This window comes from Ochotona princeps, chromosome 16 (assembly GCF_030435755.1).
Source record: "Ochotona princeps isolate mOchPri1 chromosome 16, mOchPri1.hap1, whole genome shotgun sequence".
Taxonomy (NCBI): Eukaryota; Metazoa; Chordata; class Mammalia; order Lagomorpha; family Ochotonidae; genus Ochotona; species Ochotona princeps.
This window is the reverse complement of record NC_080847.1, coordinates 34783857-34792580: the sequence shown is the minus strand read 5'-3', so window position 1 is coordinate 34792580 and position 8724 is coordinate 34783857.

Genomic DNA, 8724 nt, shown 5'->3' with positions numbered 1-8724 from the left:
TTGGTGAGCATCCCACACAAACGAAGGCTCAACAGGCGGGTTTCACATGCCACCAACTCCACATTCAGAAACCACTTCAGCGCGAAAGCCGTTTTCAGCTAGCCCTAAATACAAAGGCTCTAGATGCAGATGTTGCTGTCAGAGCTAATTCCATCAAGCAACACTGCATGTTGCTGAATTGCATATTGAAGAAGAATCAGCCGAGTGGTTCTTGTGGGAGAACAACTCCATTTGGCTCACTGACTTCACACAGCATCAGGCTGACACGCAGCTCTCAAGCAAACTACGTGTTCACACACTATGCTTAATGCCGTTTGAGTGCATTGTCCTGAAGGGCAGCTTGGTGAGCATCCCACACAAACGAAGGCTCCACAGGCGGGTTTCACATGCCACCAACTCCACATTCAGAAACCACTTCAGCGCCAAAGCCCTTTTCAGCTAGCCCTAAATACAAAGGCTCTAGACGCAGATGTGGCTGTAAGAGCTAATTCCATCAAGCAACACTGCATGTTGCTGAATTGCATACTGAAGAAGAATCAGCCGAGTGGTTCTTGTGGGAGAACAACTCCATTTGGCTCACTGACTTCACACAGCATCAGGCTGACACGCAGCTCTCAAGCAAACTACGTGTTCACACACTATGCTTAATGCCGTTTGAGTGCATTGTCCTGAAGGGCAGCTTGGTGAGCATCCCACACAAACGAAGGCTCCACAGGCGGGTTTCACATGCCACCAACTCCACATTCAGAAACCACTTCAGCGCCAAAGCCCTTTTCAGCTAGCCCTAAATACAAAGGCTCTAGACGCAGATGTGGCTGTAAGAGCTAATTCCATCAAGCAACACTGCATGTTGCTGAATTGCATATTGAAGAAGAATCAGCCGAGTGGTTCTTGTGGGAGAACAACTCCATTTGGTTCACTGACTTCACACACCATCAGGCTGACACGCAGCTCTCAAGCAAACTACGTGTTCACACACTATGCTTAATGCCGTTTGAGTGCATTGTCCTGAAGGGCAGGTTGGTGAGCATCCCACACAAACGAAGGCTCCACAGGCGGGTTTCACATGCCACCAACTCCACATTCAGAAACCACTTCAGCGCCAAAGCCCTTTTCAGCTAGCCCTAAATACAAAGGCTCTAGACACAGGTGTTGCTGTAAGAGCTAATTCCATCAAGCAACACTGCATGTTGCTGAATTGCATATTGAAGAAGAATCAGCCGAGTGGTTCTTGTGGGAGAACAACTCCATTTGGCTCACTGACTTCACACACCATCAGGCTGACAGGCAGCTCTCAAGCAAACTACGTGTTCACACACTATGCTTAATGCCGTTTGAGTGCATTGTCCTGAAGGGCAGGTTGGTGAGCATCCCACACAAACGAAGGCTCCACAGGCGGGTTTCACATGCCACCAACTCCACATTCAGAAACCACTTCAGCGCCAAAGCCCTTTTCAGCTAGCCCTAAATACAAAGGCTCTAGTCACAAATGTGGCTGTAAGAGCTAATTCCATCAAGCAACACTGCATGTTGCTGAATTGCATTTTGAAGAAGAATCAGCCGAGTGGTTCTTGTGGGAGAACAACTCCATTTGGCTCACTGAATTCACACACCATCAGGCTGACAGGCAGCTCTCAAGCAAACTACGTGTTCACACACTATGCTTAATGCCGTTTGAGTGCATTGTCCTGAAGGGCAGGTTGGTGAGCATCCCACACAAACGAAGGCTCCACAGGCGGGTTTCACATGCCACCAACTCCACATTCAGAAACCACGTCAGCGCCAAAGCCCTTTACAGCTAGCCCTAAATACAAAGGCTCTAGACCCAGATGTTGCTGTAAGAGCTAATTCCATCAAGCAACACTGCATGTTGCTGAATTGCATATTGAAGAAGAATCAGCCGAGTGGTTCTTGTGGGAGAACAACTCCATTTGGCTCACTGACTTCACACACCATCAGGCTGACAGGCAGCTCTCAAGCAAACTACGTGTTCACACACTATGCTAAATGCCGTTTGAGTGCATTGTCCTGAAGGGCAGGTTGGTGAGCATCCCACACAAACGAAGGCTCCACAGGCGGGTTTCACATGCCACCAACTCCACATTCAGAAACCACTTCAGCGCCAAAGCCCTTTTCAGCTAGCCCTAAATACAAAGGCTCTAGACGCAGATGTGGCTGTAAGAGCTAATTCTATCAAGCAACACTGCATGTTGCTGAATTGCATACTGAAGAAGAATCAGCCGAGTGGTTCTTGTGGGAGAACAACTCCATTTGGCTCACTGACTTCACACACCATCAGGCTGACAGGCAGCTCTCAAGCAAACTACGTGTTCACACACTATGCTTAATGCCGTTTGAGTGCATTGTCCTGAAGGGCAGCTTGGTGAGCATCCCACACAAACGAAGGCTCAACAGGCGGGTTTCACATGCCACCAACTCCACATTCAGAAACCACTTCAGCGCCAAAGCCCTTTTCAGCTAGCCCTAAATACAAAGGCTCTAGACACAGGTGTTGCTGTAAGAGCTAATTCCATCAAGCAACACTGCATGTTGCTGAATTGCATATTGAAGAAGAATCAGCCGAGTGGTTCTTGTGGGAGAACAACTCCATTTGGCTCACTGACTTCACACACCATCAGGCTGACACGCAGCTCTCAAGCAAACTACGTGTTCACACACTATGCTAAATGCCTTTTGAGTGCATTGTCCTGAAGGGCAGCTTGGTGAGCATCCCACACAAACGAAGGCTCCACAGGCGGGTTTCACATGCCACCAACTCCACATTCAGAAACCACTTCAGCGCCAAAGCCCTTTTCAGCTAGCCCTAAATACAAAGGCTCTAGACCCAGATGTTGCTGTAAGAGCTAATTCCATCAAGCAACACTGCATGTTGCTGAATTGCATATTGAAGAAGAATCAGCCGAGTGGTTCTTGTGGGAGAACAACTCCATTTGGCTCACTGACTTCACACACCATCAGGCTGACAGGCAGCTCTCAAGCAAACTACGTGTTCACACACTATGCTTAATGCCGTTTGAGTGCATTGTCCTGAAGGGCAGCTTGGTGAGCATCCCACACAAACGAAGGCTCCACAGGCGGGTTTCACATGCCACCAACTCCACATTCAGAAACCACTTCTGCGCCAAAGCCCTTTTCAGCTAGCCCTAAATACAAAGGCTCTAGACGCAGATGTGGCTGTAAGAGCTAATTCCATCAAGCAACACTGCATGTTGCTGAATTGCATATTGAAGAAGAATCAGCCGAGTGGTTCTTGTGGGAGAACAACTCCATTTGGCTCACTGACTTCACACACCATCAGACTGACAGGCAGCTCTCAAGCAAACTACGTGTTCACACACTATGCTTAATGCCGTTTGAGTGCATTGTCCTGAAGGGCAGCTTGGTGAGCATCCCACACGAAACGAAGGCTACACAGGCGGGTTTCACATGCCACCAACTCCACATTCAGATACCACTTCAGCGCCAAAGCCGTTTTCAGCTAGCCCTAAATACAAAGGCTCTAGACACAGGTGTTGCTGTAAGAGCTAATTCCATCAAGCAACACTGCATGTTGCTGAATTGCATATTGAAGAAGAATCAGCCGAGTGGTTCTTGTGGGAGAACAACTCCATTTGGCTCACTGACTTCACACACCATCAGGCTGACAGGCAGCTCTCAAGCAAACTACGTGTTCACACACTATGCTAAATGCCGTTTGAGTGCATTGTCCTGAAGGGCAGCTTGGTGAGCATCCCACACAAACGAAGGCTCCACAGGCGGGTTTCACATGCCACCAACTCCACATTCAGAAACCACTTCAGCGCCAAAGCCCTTTTCAGCTAGCCCTAAAAACAAAGGCTCTAGACGCAGATGTTGCTGTAAGAGCTAATTCCATCAAGCAACACTGCATGTTGCTGAATTGCATATTGAAGAAGAATCAGCCGAGTGGTTCTTGTGGGAGAACAACTCCATTTGGCTCACTGACTTCACACACCATCAGGCGGACAGGCAGCTCTCAAGCAAACTACGTGTTCACACACTATGCTTAATGCCGTTTGAGTGCATTGTCCTGAAGGGCAGCTTGGTGAGCATCCCACACAAACGAAGGCTCCACAGGCGGGTTTCACATGCCACCAACTCCACATTCAGAAACCACTTCAGCGCCAAAGCCGTTTTCAGCTAGCCCTAAATACAAAGGCTCTAGACCCAGATGTTGCTGTAAGAGCTAATTCCATCAAGCAACACTGCATGTTGCTGAATTGCATATTGAAGAAGAATCAGCCGAGTGGTTCTTGTGGGAGAACAACTCCATTTGGCTGACTGACTTCACACACCATCAGACTGACAGGCAGCTCTCAAGCAAACTACGTGTTCACACACTATGCTTAATGCCGTTTGAGTGCATTGTCCTGAAGGGCAGGTTGGTGAGCATCCCACACAAACGAAGGCTCCACAGGCGGGTTTCACATGCCACCAACTCCACATTCAGAAACCACTTCAGCGCCAAAGCCACATTCAGCTAGCCCTAAATGCAAAGGCTCTAGACGCAGATGTGGCTGTAAGAGCTAATTCCATCAAGCATCACTGCATGTTGCTGAATTGCATATTGAAGAAGAATCAGCCGAGTGGTTCTTGTGGGAGAACAACTCCATTTGGCTCACTGACTTCACACAGCATCAGGCTGACAGGCAGCTCTCAAGCAAACTACGTGTTCACACACTATGCTTAATGCCGTTTGAGTGCATTGTCCTGAAGGGCAGCTTGGTGAGCATCCCACACAAACGAAGGCTCCACAGGCGGGTTTCACATGCCATCAACTCCACATTCAGAAACCACTTCAGTGCCAAAGCCCTTTTCAGCTAGCCCTAAATACAAAGGCTCTAGTCGCAGATGTGGCTGTAAGAGCTAATTCCATCAAGCAACACTGCATGTTGCTGAATTGCATATTGAAGAAGAATCAGCCAAGTGGTTCTTGTGGGAGAACAACTCCATTTGGCTCACTGACTTCACACACCATCAGGCTGACAGGCAGCTCTCAAGCAAACTACGTGTTCACACACTATGCTTAATGCCGTTTGAGTGCATTGTCCTGAAGGGCAGCTTGGTGAGCATCCCACACAAACGAAGGCTCCACAGGCGGGTTTCACATGCCACCAACTCCACATTCAGAAACCACTTCAGCGCCAAAGCCCTTTTCAGCTAGCCCTAAATACAAAGGCTCTAGACCCAGATGTTGCTGTAAGAGCTAATTCCATCAAGCAACACTGCATGTTGCTGAATTGCATATTGAAGAAGAATCAGCCGAGTGGTTCTTGTGGGAGAACAACTCCATTTGGCTCACTGACTTCACACACCATCAGACTGACAGGCAGCTCTCAAGCAAACTACGTGTTCACACACTATGCTTAATGCCGTTTGAGTGCATTGTCCTGAAGGGCAGCTTGGTGAGCATCCCACACAAACGAAGGCTCCACAGGCGGGTTTCACATGCCACCAACTCCACATTCAGAAACCACTTCAGCGCCAAAGCCCTTTTCAGCTAGCCCTAAATACAAAGGCTCTAGACGCAGATGTTGCTGTAAGAGCTAATTCCATCAAGCAACACTGCATGTTGCTGAATTGCATATTGAAGAAGAATCAGCCGAGTGGTTCTTGTAGGAGAACAACTCCATTTGGCTCACTGACTTCACACACCATCAGGCTGACAGGCAGCTCTCAAGCAAACTACGTGTTCACACACTATGCTTAATGCCGTTTGAGTGCATTGTCCTGAAGGGCAGCTTGGTGAGCATCCCACACAAACGAAGGCTCCACAGGCGGGTTTCACATGCCACCAACTCCACATTCAGAAACCACTTCAGCGCCAAAGCCGTTTTCAGCTAGCCCTAAATACAAAGGCTCTAGTCGCAGATGTGGCTGTAAGAGCTAATTCCATCAAGCAACACTGCATGTTGCTGAATTGCATATTGAAGAAGAATCAGCCGAGTGGTTCTTGTGGGAGAACAACTCCATTTGGCTCACTGACTTCACACACCATCAGGCTGACAGGCAGCTCTCAAGCAAACTACGTGTTCACACACTATGCTTAATGCCGTTTGAGTGCATTGTCCTGAAGGGCAGGTTGGTGAGCATCCCACACAAACGAAGGCTCCACAGGCGGGTTTCACATGCCACCAACTCCACATTCAGAAACCACTTCAGCGCCAAAGCCCTTTTCAGCTAGCCCTAAATACAAAGGCTCTAGTCGCAGATGTGGCTGTAAGAGCTAATTCCATCAAGCAACACTGCATGTTGCTGAATTGCATATTGAAGAAGAATCAGCCGAGTGGTTCTTGTGGGAGAACAACTCCATTTGGCTCACTGACTTCACACACCATCAGGCTGACAGGCAGCTCTCAAGCAAACTACGTGTTCACACACTATGCTTAATGCCGTTTGAGTGCATTGTCCTGAAGGGCAGCTTGGTGAGCATCCCACACAAACGAAGGCTCCACAGGCGGGTTTCACATGCCACCAACTCCACATTCAGAAACCACTTCAGCGCCAAAGCCGTTTTCAGCTAGCCCTAAATACAAAGGCTCTAGACACAGGTGTTGCTGTAAGAGCTAATTCCATCAAGCAACACTGCATGTTGCTGAATTGCATATTGAAGAAGAATCAGCCGAGTGGTTCTTGTGGGAGAACAACTCCATTTGGCTCACTGACTTCACACACCATCAGGCTGACAGGCAGCTCTCAAGCAAACTACGTGTTCACACACTATGCATAATGCCATTTGAGTGCATTGTCCTGAAGGGCAGCTTGGTGAGCATCCCACACAAACGAAGGCTCCACAGGCGGGTTTCACATGCCACCAACTCCACATTCAGAAACCACTTCAGCGCCAAAGCCCTTTTCAGCTAGCCCTAAATACAAAGGCTCTAGACGCAGATGTGGCTGTAAGAGCTAATTCCATCAAGCAACACTGCATGTTGCTGAATTGCATATTGAATAAGAATCAGCCGAGTGGTTCTTGTGGGAGAACAACTCCATTTGGCTCACTGACTTCACACACCATCAGGCTGACAGGCAGCTCTCAAGAAACTACGTGTTCACACACTATGCTAAATGCCGTTTGAGTGCATTGTCCTGAAGGGCAGCTTGGTGAGCATCCCACACAAACGAAGGCTCCACAGGCGGGTTTCACATGCCACCAACTCCACATTCAGAAACCACTTCAGCGCCAAAGCCCTTTTCAGCTAGCCCTAAAAACAAAGGCTCTAACGCAGATGTTGCTGTAAGAGCTAATTCCATCAAGCAACACTGCATGTTGCTGAATTGCATATTGAAGAAGAATCAGCCGAATGGCTCTTGTGGGAGAACAACTCCATTTGGCTCACTGACTTCACACACCATCAGGCTGACAGGCAGCTCTCAAGCAAACTACGTGTTCACACACTATGCTTAATGCCGTTTGAGTGCATTGTCCTGAAGGGCAGCTTGGTGAGCATCCCACACAAACGAAGGCTCCACAGGCGGGTTTCACATGCCACCAACTCCACATTCAGAAACCACTTCAGCGCCAAAGCCGTTTTCAGCTAGCCCTAAATACAAAGGCTCTAGTCGCAGATGTGGCTGTAAGAGCTAATTCCATCAAGCAACACTGCATGTTGCTGAATTGCATATTGAAGAAGAATCAGCCGAGTGGTTCTTGTGGGAGAACAACTCCATTTGGCTCACTGACTTCACACACCATCAGGCTGACAGGCAGCTCTCAAGCAAACTACGTGTTCACACACTATGCTTAATGCCGTTTGAGTGCATTGTCCTGAAGGGCAGGTTGGTGAGCATCCCACACAAACGAAGGCTCCACAGGCGGGTTTCACATGCCACCAACTCCACATTCAGAAACCACTTCAGCGCCAAAGCCCTTTTCAGCTAGCCCTAAATACAAAGGCTCTAGTCGCAGATGTGGCTGTAAGAGCTAATTCCATCAAGCAACACTGCATGTTGCTGAATTGCATATTGAAGAAGAATCAGCCGAGTGGTTCTTGTGGGAGAACAACTCCATTTGGCTCACTGACTTCACACAGCATCAGGCTGACAGGCAGCTCTCAAGCAAACTACGTGTTCACACACTATGCTTAATGCCGTTTGAGTGCATTGTCCTGAAGGGCAGCTTGGTGAGCATCCCACACGAAACGAAGGCTCCACAGGCGGGTTTCACATGCCACCAACTCCACATTCAGATACCACTTCAGCGCCAAAGCCGTTTTCAGCTAGCCCTAAATACAAAGGCTCTAGACACAGGTGTTGCTGTAAGAGCTAATTCCATCAAGCAACACTGCATGTTGCTGAATTGCATTTTGAAGAAGAATCAGCCGAGTGGTTCTTGTGGGAGAACAACTCCATTTGGCTCACTGACTTCACACAGCATCAGGCTGACAGGCAGCTCTCAAGCAAACTACGTGTTCACACACTATGCTAAATGCCGTTTGAGTGCATTGTCCTGAAGGGCAGCTTGGTGAGCATCCCACACAAACGAAGGCTCCACAGGCGGGTTTCACATGCCACCAACTCCACATTCAGAAACCACTTCAGCGCCAAAGCCCTTTTCAGCTAGCCCTAAAAACAAAGGCTCTAGACCCAGATGTGGCTGTAAGAGCTAATTCCATCAAGCAACACTGCATGTTGCTGAATTGCATATTGAAGAAGAATCAGCCGAGTGGTTCTTGTGGGAGAACA